Source organism: Myotis nattereri, assembly GCF_964212035.1.
Source record: "Myotis nattereri genome assembly, chromosome: 11".
NCBI lineage: Eukaryota > Metazoa > Chordata > Mammalia > Chiroptera > Vespertilionidae > Myotis > Myotis nattereri.
In genome coordinates this window covers 36,338,331-36,354,888 of record NC_138086.1, presented here as the reverse complement: position 1 = coordinate 36,354,888, position 16,558 = coordinate 36,338,331, and positions in this window count along the sequence as shown.

The window sequence follows — 16,558 nt, the reverse complement described above, 5'->3', positions numbered from 1 at the left end:
AGGGAGGAAGGGAGAGGTAGACAGAAATATAAACATCAGTGATGAAAGTGAATCACTGATCAGCTGCCTCCAGCATGCCCCATGCTGGGGACCGAGCTCACAACCAGGGCATGTGCCCTGACTGGGAATTGAACCTGGACCTCCTTGTTCATAGGCCGACACTAAACCACCGAGCCATGCTGGCCAAGCTCAAATCATTTTTATAACTGAGATGGCCCACACACTGACCGATCAGAATGGACAGTGGTCATGAAAGGCCATATGCTGGTGTTGGCATTCCCTCAACACCGGTCTGCGGCTCCATCATTCTAGCTCTGGCTCCAGACTCCTTTTCGGTGCTTTTGTAAACACAATCTACTGTCCAAAGAAAGAGATTTGTCAACATTTAGGACATTCACTTTCTGAAGGCAATTTCAAAAGAAGGTTTTCAAACACTAATTTGAAAGAATATATGCACCCCTATCTTCATTGCAGCCTTATTTACAATAGCCAAAATTTGGAAGCAGTCCAAGTGCCCATCAGTAGATGAGTGGATAAAAGAGCTGTGGGACACTTACACAATGGAATACTACTCGGCCATAAAAAAGAAGGAGATCTTACCTTTTGTGTCAGCGTGGATGCATCTGGAGAGCATTATGCTTAGAGAAATAATCCAGTCGGAGAAAGTACCATATGATACCATTTATATGTGAAATCTAATGAACAAAATAAACAAAATAGAAACAGACTCATAGAGAGCAGATTGACAGCTATCAGTGGGGAGGGGAGTTGGGGGAAAAGGTGAAGGGATTAAGCAAAAACAAAACAAAACAATAGAAAACAGCCCTAACCTGTTTGGCTCAGTGGATAGAGCGTTGGCCTGTGGACCAAAGTGTCCTGGGGTTTGATTCCGGTCAAGTGCACGTACCTGGGTTGCAGGCTCCTCCATGGTTAAGGCTCCTGTAAGAGGCAACCAATCAATGTGTTTCTCTCACATCAATGTTTCTCTCTCGTTTCCTCTCTCTTCCACTCTCCCTAAAAATCAGTAGAAACATATCCTCGGGTGAGGATTAACAACAAAAACAAAACAAAGCAACCCCCTCTGCAACACACACACACACACACACACACATCTCATAGACACAAACAACAGTATGGTGATTATCAGAGGGAAAGGGGATGGAGGGAGGTAAAAGAGGGTAAAGGGTGTGTAAATGGTGGTGGAAGGAGATTTGACTTGGGGTGGTGATGTATCATAGAATTGTACACTTGAAACCTATATCATTTTATTAACCAATGTCACCCCAATGAATTCAGTTAAAAAAGGAAAAGGAAAAGATTTTGAGCAGTGACTAGAGTGTTATTCCTTCTTAAGTGCACTGCTGATTGAGAACAGAAATTCTGGCTTATTTATTCAAAGGCAAGTATTGTTCTTCTGTCAAACTTCCTGGCAATTGATATACTTAGCAGTGGCTTCCAAGAAGTGACTATCATTTTGATGAAATGTCAGGTGACAGATGTCTGACTTATTTGGAGAACCTTAAGCCTGGAGGGAATGGGAGATTATTATTAGATTAGTGCAGTGGGTATAGATGATCACATTATAAAGGAGAAAGAGTTGGACTTGGAAAGAGAAATCAGTTATCCCAGTTTGACAACCAGGGTGAGGGGACAACCTGTGCTCTTTGCTTTCAGTGTGCATACTGAGAGATTGGTGGGGAGTGAGGTCCGTAGACAGAGAAACAAGAGCCCCAAACGAGTGGGACGAGCTCAGTTACAACTCAGGCTGCTCTGGCTCTCCATGCTCTTGACGTTCTTTTCTTGCAGGATCTGCTAATAAGGCTTCTCTGAAAACAGAGCCACGTAAAGAAGACCAGGGGGCAATAGGGCTGCCTCAGGAGTTTGAGAATGCATTCGAGTAATTCCACTGAAAAGACTACCCCTTTTTGTAGCAACTTAAACTAACTTCACATACAAAAGGAAATGTAAAAATGCTACTTGTTCTAAAATAGCCAACAACAGAGGACTAGTTGAATAATTACAGCATGTCTATAATTTAGAATATGAATCAGGCATTAAAAGCTATGTTTTTAGGAAAGCAATACCATATATTTCCCCATACATACATAAATTATTTGTGAAAGATCTAAACCTGTATGGCACCCTAGTCGGTATTGCTCAGTGGGTAGAGCACTGGCCTGTGGACTGAAGGGTCCTGGGTTCAATTCTTGTCAAGGGTACATGCCCAAGTTGCAGGCTTGAACCTCAGTGTGGGGCGTGCAGGAGGCAGCCGATCAATGATTCTCTGTCATTGTTGATGTTTCTATCTCTCCCTCTCCTCTCTCTTCAAACAAACAAAAACTCTGCATGGCACCATAAATGCCAAATTCAAATTGCTATGTTACTTCTGAAGAGGGCGGGGGAAACAGGGGTCAAGGAGTGAGTGTGCAAATAGAGTTTATTATACCTGAGATGTTTATTCTTCAGCTGAGTGATGGGTCCATGGGTGTTCATTATATGAGTTTCTATGCTTTTTGTATGCTTGAAGTATTTCATAATTTAAAAAATCATGTTCTCAAATTCTAATCACATGACATGCTCATGGTAAAATAAAGCAAAAATCAACCAGGCTATAAAATATATACATAATTTGATATCAATTTTGCCTTAAAATTATATATTCATATAGAAGAATATATAATTAGAATATATATGAATAGAAGAAACTAAAAGATGCTAGCCCTGGTGAATTTATTTTCTTAATTATTCTGTTTTATGTTATCTGAACATTTTATAATAATATTTCTCCTATAATCTAAGAATTGTTATTACAAAGTAGTACGGTTTTTAACAATTAATGAAAAGTGCATTGCACATGTTCACTTTTTAAAATGTCATGCATGCTCCCACCCCAGAGGTGACAGTCTTGTGCATACCCTCCAAGTCACTTTCTTTGTGTTTTGTGTGTATATGTACATTTGTGTACATAGTTCTCTTATATTTACATAAGTTGGATTCTACTATCCATACTGCTAAAGATTTACTTTTTTCACTTTATACTACATCTTGGGAGATTTAAAAATATCAGTATATGTACCAGCCAGTGTGGCTCAGTGGTTGAGCATCCTTATGAATCAGGAGGTCAAGGTTGGATTCCTGGTCAGGGCACATGCCCGGGTTGCAGGCTCGATCCCCAGTAGGAGGCGTGCTGGAGGCAGCCGATCAGTGATTCTCATCATTTATGTTTCTTATCTCTCTACCTCTTCCTTCCTCTCTGAAATTAATAAAAACATATTTTAAAAAATCAGTATATGTATATTTACCTCATATTTTTATTCCAAAAATTAAAAAAATTAGTTTTATTCACTTAATTTCATTTTAATAGCTGTGTAGTGTTTATAATATATAAAAATAAATGTATCTGTTTATAATATAGCCATACCATAATTCACTTCACTATAGCCCTAATAATGGATAGGTCATTTCCTAATTCTTTCTCTATTAGTAAATGTTTCAGTGACTGTCCTTAATTTTATGTGCATGTACAAGGATTTTTGCAGGGAAGGTTCCTAGAAACAGAGTCTCTGGGTCATGGAGCCCACACACACTCAGTAATAACAAATACTACCCACTGCCTGCCTAAAACATTTTGTTACTCAATTACCCCAACGCATAGTCTTGTTTCCTCAGATGCTTACGTTTTACTTGTATTTTGAAAAATACAAGTTTATTAAGAACATGTGACACAATAAATCAACAAACAATAAATACTGGTGGGGATGTGGAGCAAAGGGAACCCTACTGCACTGTTGTTGGAATGCAGACTGGTGCAGCCACTGTGGAAAACAGTATGGAGTTACCTCAAAAAATTAAAAATGGAACTAACAGTTTTTTGACTCAGTGATCCCACTTCTGAGAATATATCCAAATAAATCAGAAACCCTAATTTGAAAAAATATATGCATCCTCATGTTCACTGCAGTGTTATTTAAAAGCCAAGATTTGGAAGCAGCCCAAGTGTCCATCCGTGGATGAGTGCATAAAAAAGCTGTGGTATAGTTACACAATAGAATACTACTCGGCATAAACATGAAAGAACGCCTACCCTTTTTGACAGTATGGATGGACCTGGAAATCATTATGCTAAATGAAATCAGCCAGTCAGAGATCTCACTCATATGTTGAATCTAATGAACAAATTTAACAAACAAACATAGAAACAGACTCATAGATAGAACAGATTGACAGCTGGCAGAAGAGAGGGGTGTTGGGGGGCAGGTGAGAAAGGTGAAGGGATTAAGCCAAAAAATAATTTCATAGACACAGACAATAGTATGGTGATTACCAGGAGGAAAAGAGGGTGGGGGGAGGTAGAAGAGGGTAAAGTGGGTATAAGTGGTGGTGGAAGGAGACTTGAACTGGGATGGTGAGCATACTTTATACAGATGATGTAGCATAGAATTGTACACCTGAAACATACAATTTTATTAACCAATGTCACCCCCATAAATTGAATAAAAAAGAAAAAAGAGCATTTGACAAACTTCTTTTTTTGTTTTTGTTAATCCTCACCTGAGAATATTTTTTCTATTAACTTTTAGAGGGAATGGAAGGGGTGGGGGGGAGGAAGGAGAGAGAGAGAGGTTGCCTCCCAAATGCACCCCTGTTGGGCCATAGAACTGCAACTCAGGTATGTGCCCTTGACCAAGAATCGACCCCAAGACCCTTCTGTGCTTGGCCTGATGCTCTAACAACTTAGCTACATCAGTCAGGGCAGACAAATTTCTTGAATGAGCATGTATTCCTTTTATAATGAAAAAAATGTTTTAAAATTAAATTAAAAAGTTGCTTTTCAAGACAAAGCAAATGCACCAAAATGGTTTTCTTTGGAAGATGGGCTGAGGGCAATTTTCATTTCCTTTATAATCTGAAAAAGAAAACGACAGTTAATTAAAATTAAGAATGTTGCCCTAGCCAGTTTTGCTCAGTGGTTAGAATGTACACCCTCGGACTAAAGGTGGTGGGTTTGATTCTGGTCAAGAGCACATACTTGGGTTGCAGGTTCCATGACCCAGATTGGGCCACATGCGGGAGGCAACCGATTGATGTGTCTCTCTCACATCACTGTTTCTCTGTCTCTCCTCCTCCCGTACACTCTCTCTAAAAATCACTGGGGGAGGATTAACAAAAACAAACAAAAACAAGAATGTTAATATTCAAACACAAATGTTACAGAAAAAAAAAGACTTTGTAAATCCATTGGATACAATAGAATTGGTTTGTTTTTACTGCAAAACAATGCTGGTTTGGGCATTTGGTACATAAGAACAGTTATCTGGAATAAACATTAGACTGTATTCTTTAAAATGTTATTAAAAGCCAGGCCAGGGTGACTCAGTGGTGGAATGTTCACCCATGTGCCAAGAGGTCACTGGTTCGATTCCCAGTCAGGGCACATGCTTGGGTTGTGGCCTCAAACCCCAGTAAGGGGTGTGCAGGAGGTAACCAATTGATATTTCTCTCTCATTGATGTTTCTATCTTTCTATCCCTCTCCTTTCCCCTCTCTCTCTAAAATCAACAACAAAAATTAAAATTCTATTAAAACACATAATTATTATGGTCTGAAGGTTGACTTAACACTTTAGAAAAAAAATTTAATAATCTCATGATTTTCTGCTAGAACCTAGCCTCGTATGAAAATAATAAAATTATGGGCAAAATGAATATCTTTTTACTGAGAGGGTTGTGTCAGGATGCCCTGTTATACACTATTTTCTTTTGCATTTGTAAGATATAAGCTGTTGAGCAATTGATCATTCTGTTAAGATTACTCCAGGATAACGTTTGTATGAAAGTACTGTATTCAAAAAAATAACATATAGACACACACACACACACACACACACACACACACACACAAAGGGGGGGAAAGGTAATTTACAAGATCAGTATCAAGTACAATGTTCTAAGCTTAGTGATTTTTTTTTGCAAAAGTTCCCAGGTGAGATGTGTGAGAACATTGCAGGATCAGTCAGCTCAATCATTGATATATTGCCCTCAGTTTAAAATGGCTGCCTTTTCAAACATATGGTCCCCAGCTGAAGTTTTATCACTGCTGCTGCTTTTCTTCCCAAAAGATTATACACCAGTTTGATAAATTTCATCAGTGGGAAAATATTTTCTCCTCAAGTTAGGAATGAATTCCCGCAGTTGGAAATGTTTCTTATATTAAAAATATTGAATCAGAACATGCTCTTCTTTTCATGGTAGGAAATGTCTTTCGTCAACAGTCACTAGAACACTAAGAATTGCAAAGTGACATGTTGACAGTTGCAAAAGGCAGAGGAATTGCCTTACTTGTCCGTCCAGCCTGGTGTCCTGTGCCAGCAAAGGCCAAGAGGCAGGCTCTGAGTGTGTGCTCTGCCCCCTGACTCACGTTGTGGGAGGTCACAGGTAGGTAGAGAATTGAGCAGCTCAAACCCACTAAGGACACCATCCTGCACGAGGAACTGCAGGGAAAAAATCAGGCTCAGGATCTTGTTGGCAAGACCTATTCTCCAGAGATTTTTATCTCAAAGCTCACCCACCCCATCCAATAACTTAAGAATTCCTCTGTCAACCTTGGCCCATGTGGCTCAGCTGGTTGGGCTTCTCCTCAAGTGTACCAGAAGGTTGCCGGTTTGATTCCTGGCCAAGGGCATATGCCTGGTTTGCGGCTCCATCCCCAGTAGGGGGCGTGCAGGAGGCAGCCAGTCGATGTTGCACTCTCACAGCGATGTTTCTCTCTTCCTATCCCTTCCTTTCTCTCTAAAAATCAATAAACTATTAAAAAAAAGAAAGAATTCCTCTGTCAGAAACTTCACTAAGCCTGGTCCTCCTGACTTCAGGTTCCTTGCTAACACACACTGATTTTGAGATAGATGCTAGACAATGATGACTCTAAGAGGCCCAGGGAAGTGGCCATCCCTTTTGTCCTTCCTTTCCTTGCTTCCTTTTTTTTTTTTTTTTAAATATTTTTTTATAGATTTCAGAGAGGAAGGAAGAGGGAGACAGAAACATCAATGATGACAGAGAATGATGACTGGCTGTCTCCTGTACACCCCCTACTGGGGATCAAGCCTGCAACCCGGGCATGTGCCCTTGACCAGAATTTAACCTGGGACCTTTCAGTCCACAGGCCAATGCCCAAACTGGCTAGGGCTTCCTTGCTTTATTGAGAATCTTTATGTTCCTCCCCACCCTCCCTCATCTATAATCCTGATCTGGTACAAGCAGGGCATAGACGAAAGGAAGTGTTAAATGTCATTTGAGTGAATAAATCAGACTTTTAAATATTTGTGCATTTTAAACTCTTATGTTTGTCTAATTATACTGTATTTTTAGGTAATGAGTTTTTAAGCTTGTCATTTATCAAATGAAGTAATTCTTAATGTTTCCAATATACATTGTAGAGAATGTAAGCAGTATTTTTTAATTGAAACATTGTGGGATTTAATGGGAAAACCTGGATTCCCTTTATTCCTATCATATGTGTTTTCAGAGAACTTGAACTCTTGATTCACTTCTCAACCTTTGCATTTTCAGCCTAAAGAGTACTGTTTGAGGGCAGGGTGGGGTAAGGGGGAGAGAGCAACCAAAGGACTTGTATGTATGCATATAAGCATAACCAATGGACACAGACACCAGGGGGGTGAGGGCATGAGGGGGGGGGGGGTCAAAGGGGAGATAAGGACACATATGTAATACTTTAATCAATAAAGAAAATAAAAATAAATAAAAAATAAAAAAGCCACCCCCCCCAAGAGTACTGTTTGTTGTTTTTATTTAGCAGAATCTCTGTTCTTTTCCTCCCCAGTCCCCAATTCTTAATCCTTGTAGGTGCAGTAATTAAAAAAGCTTGTAGTATTTCCTTTTGTGGTGATCTTAAAATTTTTGTTTTAATAATGTGGATCAAACCTTAACTGGTTAAAAATGCAGATACTGGGAGAACCAAGATGGCGGCATAGGTTAACGCCAGAGTTTGCTGCCTTGAACAACTACTTCAAAAGTGAAACTAAAAGATGGAATGGACATCACCCAGAACCACAGGAACGCTGGCTGAGTGGAAGTCCTACAACTAGGAGGAAAGAGAAACGCATACGGACACTCAGAGGAGGCGCAGTGCTGAAGTCAAGTTCTGAGGTGCGGAGTGCACGGAGCGGGCTGGCAGCAGAGGGCGCGGTTGGCGTTTTCAATCGGGAGGGAGTCACAGACTCTGAGCTCCAGATCCGGGCGAGTCTTTAGGGACCCAGACTCAAACGGGAGAAGGGGGACTGTCTGGCTTTGGTCAGAGCGAGTGCAGCTTTCTCTCCGAGGTTTGCAATGGTTGCTGGGACTCAGAGAGGCAGAGCCCCTGGGGACAGGACTGAGAGCCGCCATAACTGCTCTCTCCGGCCCACCCTGTTGATCCCGTGCGACCCACCCGCCCCGCCCAAACCCTGCACAGAGGCATTTGCCGGATAGCCTCAGGCAAAGGCTAGATTAGCACCTCCCTAGAGGACAGAAGTTCTCTCACTGCAGACACAGCTGATTCTCACAGCCAATTGCCTGGAGGTCAAACCCTCCCTGGCATTAGCTACAACAATCAAGGCTTAACTACAAGACTGCGCACAAAGACCACTAGGGGGTGCACCAGAAAGCATAACAAAATGTGGAGACAAAGAAACAGGACAAAATTGTCAATGGAAGATATAGAGTTCAGAACCACACGTTTAAGGTCTCTCAAGAACTGTTTAGAAGCCGCCGATAAACTTAATGAGATCTACAAGAAAACTAATGAGACCCTCGATGTTATGTTGGGGAACCAACTAGAAATTAAGCATACACGGACTGAAATAACGAATATTATACAGACTCCCGACAGCAGACCAGAGGAGTGCAAGAATCAAGTCAATGATTTGAAATGCGAGGAAGCAAAAAACACCCAACCGGAGGGGCGGAATGAAAAAAGAATCCAAAAATGCGAGGATAGTGTAAGGAGCCTCTGGGACAGCTTCAAGCGTACCAACATCAGAATTATAGGGGTGCCAGAAGATGAGAGAGAGCAAGATATTGAAAACCTATTTGAAGAAATAATGACAGAAAACTTCCCCCACCTGGTGAAAGAAATGGACTTACAGGTCCAAGAAGTGCGGAGAACCCCAAACAAAAGGAATCCAAAGAGGACCACACCAAGACACATCATCATTAAAATGCCAAGAGCAAAAGACAAAGAGAGAATCTTAAAAACAGCAAGAGAAAGAAACTCAGTTACCTACAAGGGAATACCCATACGACTGTCAGCTGATTTCTCAACAGAAACTTTGCAGGCCAGAAGGGAGTGGCAAGAAATATTCAAAGTGATGAATACCAAGAACCTACAACCAAGATTACTTTACCCAGCAAAGCTATCATTCAGAATTGAAGGTCAGATAAAGAGCTTCACAGATAAGGAAAAGCTAAAGGAGTTCATCACCACCAAACCAGGATTATATGAAATGCTGAAAGGCATCCTTTAAGAAGAGGAAGAGGAAGAAAAAGGTAAAGAAACAAATTATGAACAACAAATATGCATCTATCAACAAGTGAATCTAAGAATCAAGTGAATAAATAATCTGATGAACAGAATGAACTGGTGATTATAATAGAATCAGGGACATAGAAAGGGAATGGACTGACTATTCTTGGGGGGGAAAGGGGTGTGGGAGATGTGGGAAGAGACTGGACAAAAATCGTGCACCTATGGATGAGGACAGTGGGTGGGGAGTGAGGGCGGAGGGTGGGGCGGGAACTGGGAGGAGGGGAGTTAAGGGGGGGAAAAAAGAGGAACAAATGTAATAATCTGAACAATAATGATTTAATTATGAAGATTTAATTTAAAAAAAAAGAAAAAAAATGCAGATACTGGTTAATAATGCGGATCAAGCTCTAGCTGGTTTGGCTTGGTGGATAGAGCGTCAGCCTGCGGACTGAAAGGTCCCAGGTTCAATTCCAGTCAAGGGCACATGCCCAGGTTGCAGGCTCGATCCCCAGTGGGGGGTGTGCAGGAGGCAGCCGATCAATGATTCTCTCTCATCATTGATGTTTCTATCTCTCTCCCCTCTTCCTTCCTCTCTGAAATCAATAAAAATATTAAAAAAAATAATGCGGATCAATCTTTAACTGGTTAATAGAGCGGATTTTGTAATCAAAGAAAACACGGTAATTTCAAGAGAAACATTGGAAGTGCTTTATTCAAACCAATGTCCATCGCTAGCTACACATTCCCCCATCTTTCAGGTAATTTGTGGATACTGTCCCAATAGAACTTCTCTTGTTTTGAGGTAGACCATTCAGAGACCCAATTTTCCACTTCTTCATACGTTTTGAAGTGCTACTCAGAAAGTGCGTGTGCCATCGATCGGAACAAGTGGTAATCTGAAGGAGCAAGGTCTGGTGAATACGGCAGGTGGGTTAATACTTCACAATTCGATGCAAAAAAGACTTTCTTTTGTGCCCTTGAAGCAACATTTTACTGATGACTTTGCGGTTTTTCATTTGTCTTCCTTTCAGTTGATGTGGCACCCATTTTCCTTCCTTTAAAATCTTTCGCATTGCTTGTAAACAATTGGAAATTGTTTGCAACGTTTAATCTTTCTGCAAGTTGTTTTTGAGTTTGACATGCATCTTTACCCAATAATGCTTGTAATTGTTGTTCTTCAAACATTTTCGATTGACCTGGACGTTGTCTTTCACATCAAAATCATCACTTTGATGAAGCGTTTAAACCAGCGTTCACAAGTATCTTGAGATGGAGCATGTTCACCATAAGTTTCCCAAAGTATACGATAACTTTCAGCAGCACTTTTCTTCAAAACAATGAATTAAAACTTCCCACAAATGCTTTTTTTTGGCGTGAAATTCAACATTTTAAAAAAATATTTTCTTTTAATGATTTTTTACAGAGAGGAAGGGAGAGGGATAGAGAGTTAGAAACATCAATGAGAGAGAAACATCCATCAGCCACCTCCTGCACACTCCCCACTGGGGATGTGCCCGCAACCAAGGTACATGCCCTTGACCAGAATCGAACCTGGGACCCTTGAGTCTGCAGGCCAACGCTCTTTCCACTGAGCCAAACCAGCTAGGGCGAAATTCAACATTTTTAAGCGTAAAAATATCTATGATGTTAACACCTTCAGAAAATTTGACATATGAAGTTTTGAAGATTGTTGTCAATACAACAAAATAGCATACATATCGCCCTAACCGGTTTGGCTCAGTGGATAGAGAGTGTCGGCCTGTGGACTGAAGGGTCCCAGGTTCAATTCCGGTCAAGGGCGTGTCCTTGGTTGCAGGCACATCCCCAATAGGGGGTGTGCAGGAAGCAGCTGATTGATGTTTCTAACTCTCTATCCCTCTCCCTTCCTCTCTGTAAAAATCAATAAAATATATTTTAAAAAAGCGAATCGAATAAAAAAAATAAAAAATAGCATACATATCAAGTCAAATATATATAAACTTATGTATAACTCCATCTATTGAAAAAAATCCGCATTAACAACTGGTACACCTAGTATGTCTACTACAAAGGCACATCTCACGGTGGTTCTTTTTGAGCCCCTACACTGTTTTGAATGTTCATGTACAAGTTTTTGCCTGGATATATATTTTCATTTCTCTTGGGTATATTCCTAGGAGTGCAATTGCTGATTCATAGGGTAACTTTCCTTTTAACCCTTTGCAGAACTGCCAGCCTATTGTCCATTTGGCTGCACCATTTTACCCTTCACCCACAATGCCTGAGGGTTTAATTTGTCTGTATCCCTGTAAATACTTGTAACTGTCTTTTTTATTATAGCCATCTGGTGGGTGGGAAGTATCTCAATTGTGGTCTTTAAAAAAATTGATTTTAGAGAGAAAGGAAAGGAGAGGGAGAGATAGAAACACCGATGAGAGAAAAATATCAATCGGCTGCCTCCTGCATGCTTCCTACCAGAGATGGAGCCTGCAACCCAGGCATGTGCCCTGACTGGGACTCGAACTGGTGACCTCCTGGTACATAGGCTGATGCTCAATCACTGAGTCACACAGGCTGGGCTCATTGTGGTTTTGATTTGTGTTTTCTTAATCACTGCAAGTGTAAATTTGATGAGCTCAAACTTCTTACCCAAATTTTATATCGTAATGGCTCTTCATGTGTCCTCCAACACTTTTAGAGTCTTCACTTTTGCTCTTGTACTCCAAATGCCTAAAACCAAAAACCATCAGTTTTCCATCTCTGTTAGGACTGAGAAATTCTTTTAAGACCAAGAAGGGGGAGTTAATAATATAATGATCTAAATATTTTTCCACCCTAACAAACTACATACTCATTCAGACACTGCACATTCTCAGTTGGGTAATTACTGATGGGTATCTGTTGCAATCAGATGTAAACGTCTATCAAATCTGCCCATGTACCTGCATTTATCCATACACTCTACCTTCTGTCCTGTTCACCCTCCCAGCAAAGGCTACATCCTCCATCTCCTTTCACCTGTTCAAGGTGTGAAGTCTATCCCTTCTCACACACTCCAGGATGTTGCTTCACCAGTATTCTTTTTCCTGAATCATCGATTTTCCCATCTCCACTGGATGTGTCAAATGGTATGTTATTTCTCTGAAATCTTTCTTTTGATCCCACTTACTTTTCTAGCTATATTTTCTCTCTCTTCCTCTTTAGCAAAACCTTGTCTATAATTGCTATTTCCAATCTTCTAATTCACTATGAAATCCACTCTAACCAGCCCACTGAAACTGTCTTCATAAAGTCACCAGCGACCTTCATGTTGCTAAATCCAAGGGTCAAGTCTCAGACATCTTGCTGGACTGTTCACACGTCATGCAACGATCACTCTTGCCTCTCTGAAGCACTGGTTTTCCTTGGCTTCGTTTCCCTACTCTGTTACCAGTTTGGTTCCCACCACAGCGATTTCTTGCTGGATGATGACAGCAGACTTGTAACTGTCGTCTGGTTTGGCCCCTGCTCCACTTCAGGCTCCTCTCAACACAGCAGCTAAAATGATCTTGTTTACCAGTAAACGATCAGATCATCTTTCAGCATGAAATCCTCTCACTGAAGAGAAGTCCTAACAATGGCCCACCGGGCCCCCTCACCTCTTTGGCCTCATCTCCTTCCTGTTTCTAGAACACACCAGGCAGCCTCCCATGTCGGGCCCCAAGCACTTGCCATTCTTTGTTTCTAGAACAATTTTGTCACCTCTTTCAAAACCTCTACAACTTTCCTTCAAATATCACTATCGTAGGGAGGCCGTCCCTGATTATAGCATTTGCACTCAGCAGTTCTCCTTCTATGCAATGTCTCTCCCCACCATTTTTTAAATCACTATCTCCTACTCTGTTTCTCTTTGCTAAAAGTCAGCTCCACCAAGGCAGGGATTTTTGTTTTGCTCACATTGTATTCATAGCTCTGAGAACACTTTTCCACTTTGTAACTATTCCGTAAATATTTGTTGAATGTGAGAATAAATGAATACATGAGAAGTTCCTTTCATTGGGTTGAAAGAGAAGATTTGTGATGCTGATAGCCTGAACTTTGCACTTGACTTTCTCCTGTTCCCCTAGGTCAGGAAAACCCTGGGACATACGGTGTGTGAGCAGTGCCAGACCCTGGGGGTAGGACAGTGAAAAGGTAGAGCTATAATCACTTTCCATTTTTGGTTTTGTCACATAATAGTGAATCTGTCTATAACAGAGGACAGAATGACCTACCAGTATTGTCATAATTGTAATTTGAGCATCTTTACACAGAAATGACTCTCACAGTTCACATCCACCTTTGTGTTCAGCCTGGCTTTCTGCTTCATCTAGGCCCCTTAATAAGTAGCATTTGAGCACATATGTGCACACATGCACATATATGTTACCTTGCCGTCCCTGCATGGAAATTTTCAAATGAATTCTCTTAGTATGGAAAACGAAATACAGTTGACTCTCAAACAAGGGTTTGAATTGCGTGGGTACACATGTTTTTTTTTAATGAATATAGTGAAAATTATTTTGGAAGCATGCAACAATTAGAAAAAAATTCATAGATGAACCTTATGATTCCCTTTTCTCTAGATTATTTTATTGTAGGAACACAGTATATAATACATATAACATACAAATATGTCAGTCCACTAGGTTATCAGTAAAGCTTCCAGTCAACAGTAGGCTATTAGTGATCAAGTTTTTTTTTTTAACTTTTATTTGATCTTAAAATCTCTTTATTAAGTTATTACATACGTGTCCTTATCCCCACATTACTCCCCCAACCCCCTTAATCATGCCCTCACCCCCCTGGTGTCTGTGTCCATTGGTTAGGCCTATATGTACATATACAAGTCCTTTGGTTGATCTCTCCCCCTTACCCCCACCCTCCCCTACCTTCCCTCTGAGGTTTGACGGTCTGATCGATGTTTCTCTGTCTCTAGATCTGTTTTAGTGATTAAGGTTTTGGGGAGTCAAAAGTTACTAGTATATGTTGTTAATGTAAGAAATGTCCAAACCTGTTGAGAATTTTTTTAAAATCCTCTTCTGAGGATATGTTTTTAATTTTATAGAGAAACATTGATCGGTTGCCTCCCGAATGTACCTTGATACGCCAACTGGGGAACAGACCTGCAACCTAGGTATGTGTCCTGACTGGGAATCAATCTGAAACCTTTTGGTGTATGGGAGAACACTCCAACCATATGAGCCATCCAGCCTGGGCTAAACCTATAAGAATTTTATGAGTTTTTTGAGCCAAACTGATGTCAATTGCCAGGAAGCAAAATCTTAACAGACTGAGAAAATGCTCCAGAAAATGGCTGTTTTACCACTTATTTTATACATAAAAATCAAAGAGGAAGACATAAGGGATTCCATGAAATCCACTGGTGATAGATTAGGGAGGTGGGAGAAAGCAAAGTGGGGATATATCTGAGATTGGATAAAAAGTAAAACGGATAGATATACTTCTTTTACACAGGCAGGTATAAGATAATTACCAATTAATATTTACAGCACATAGCGATGGTATGTAGGAGAACAAGATAATAATGAGGGTTTCTGTGGTCTCTTGTTCTAGTGGGAGGTTGTGCCCTTAGGGGTCTAGAAAAAGGGAATTTCTCTGACATTCCAAAGGTATATTATCATAGATGTAAAAATAGACAAGCTCAGTTAAGGTAAAGATGGACCTTGGTCAGAGAAGATACTGCTTAGAGGGCATGACTACCCATCATGACTCGCTTTTCGTTAGGAAGTTTTCAGATCATCCTACATGGTTATTTTAGGCCTGCATGCAGTTTGTTAGGTTTCGTATATGGCCCCCTTTTCGTCTACAATGTGGATTTCAGCTGCAGGGTGTGTGTGTGTGTGTGGAGGGAGGACAGGGGAGTGTTGGTGCCCCTAACTCCCACATTGTTCAAGGGTCAACTGTACTTCTCCCTCCCCTCTCCTTTGTCAATATACAAAACAGAGCTACAAGATATCATATGCCCTCCATGTATATTGAAGTCCTTTCATAACTGATAAATGTCCAGTTTGCTTAAATGTTACCATCAAATATAAGACAATTCTGTGATCCAGTGGCATTCCTACTTCCTGCTGCTCAGCCTTCATATTAACTTAAATATGTACGTTATAAATATTTAATATAGCCCTACTTAGTTCTCTAATCTACTCCTTCACCCTTTCCTAATTGGAACTTTTAGCTTCAGTGATGTTTTGTACAACTGCTCTGCATATATGTTCATTCCCATCTCAAGTGCCCTCCTTGCTCCCTTAATGTTGATCTTATGCCTTCTTCTGGGTCTAGCTAAAATTTCCTTTTCCGAGAATTCTTTTTGGGAACATCTTGATCAACATCATTCCTTGATTCTAAATGCTTTAGCAGTTCGTGATGTTTTACCCTATGCTGGATTTGTTTATATATTGCTTTGAATTGTGTTCTGATAATTTCTAATTTCCTTGATTTTTCTTTTAAAAGATGCCCACACTGTTTTAATATTTAATACAAGGAACAGATAAAATTAGCAATTTGAAAAGCAATTTAAGGATAAGCAGTTAACTTTCTAGGTTTAAATTGCTGGTTAAAAAATGAAGTGTCAATTACTGGTGTAGGTGGGAACTTTCACTATGGAATATGAACGCATTAGTGACTGTTAGTTGCATGGCAGATGGAATTGTTTCATTATTTTATTACCAAATCTCAGACGCATAACCTACTTTTGCATTCTTCTTATCATTCACTCATAATTGTGCACATGATTGTTTTTAGTCTATCTTTTGACTTCCCTCCACATATACTTCCAACATTTGTTTGGAATGTATGTGTAGAATGGAATGGTGATTTAGTAAAGGTGGGACAATTATGGGCTAAATCGAGTGGATTATAGCTTAGTAAGTCATTTGGAAATGTAATTAAAAATATAAAAAATCCCTGTTTCTGTAGGCTTTTAATGTAACAGTTCATCGTTCACCATTCCCCCCCCGCCCCCCCCCCCCCTTCGCCCCAGCCTAAACTCTCAATATGGGATCCCAGTTTATATGGGT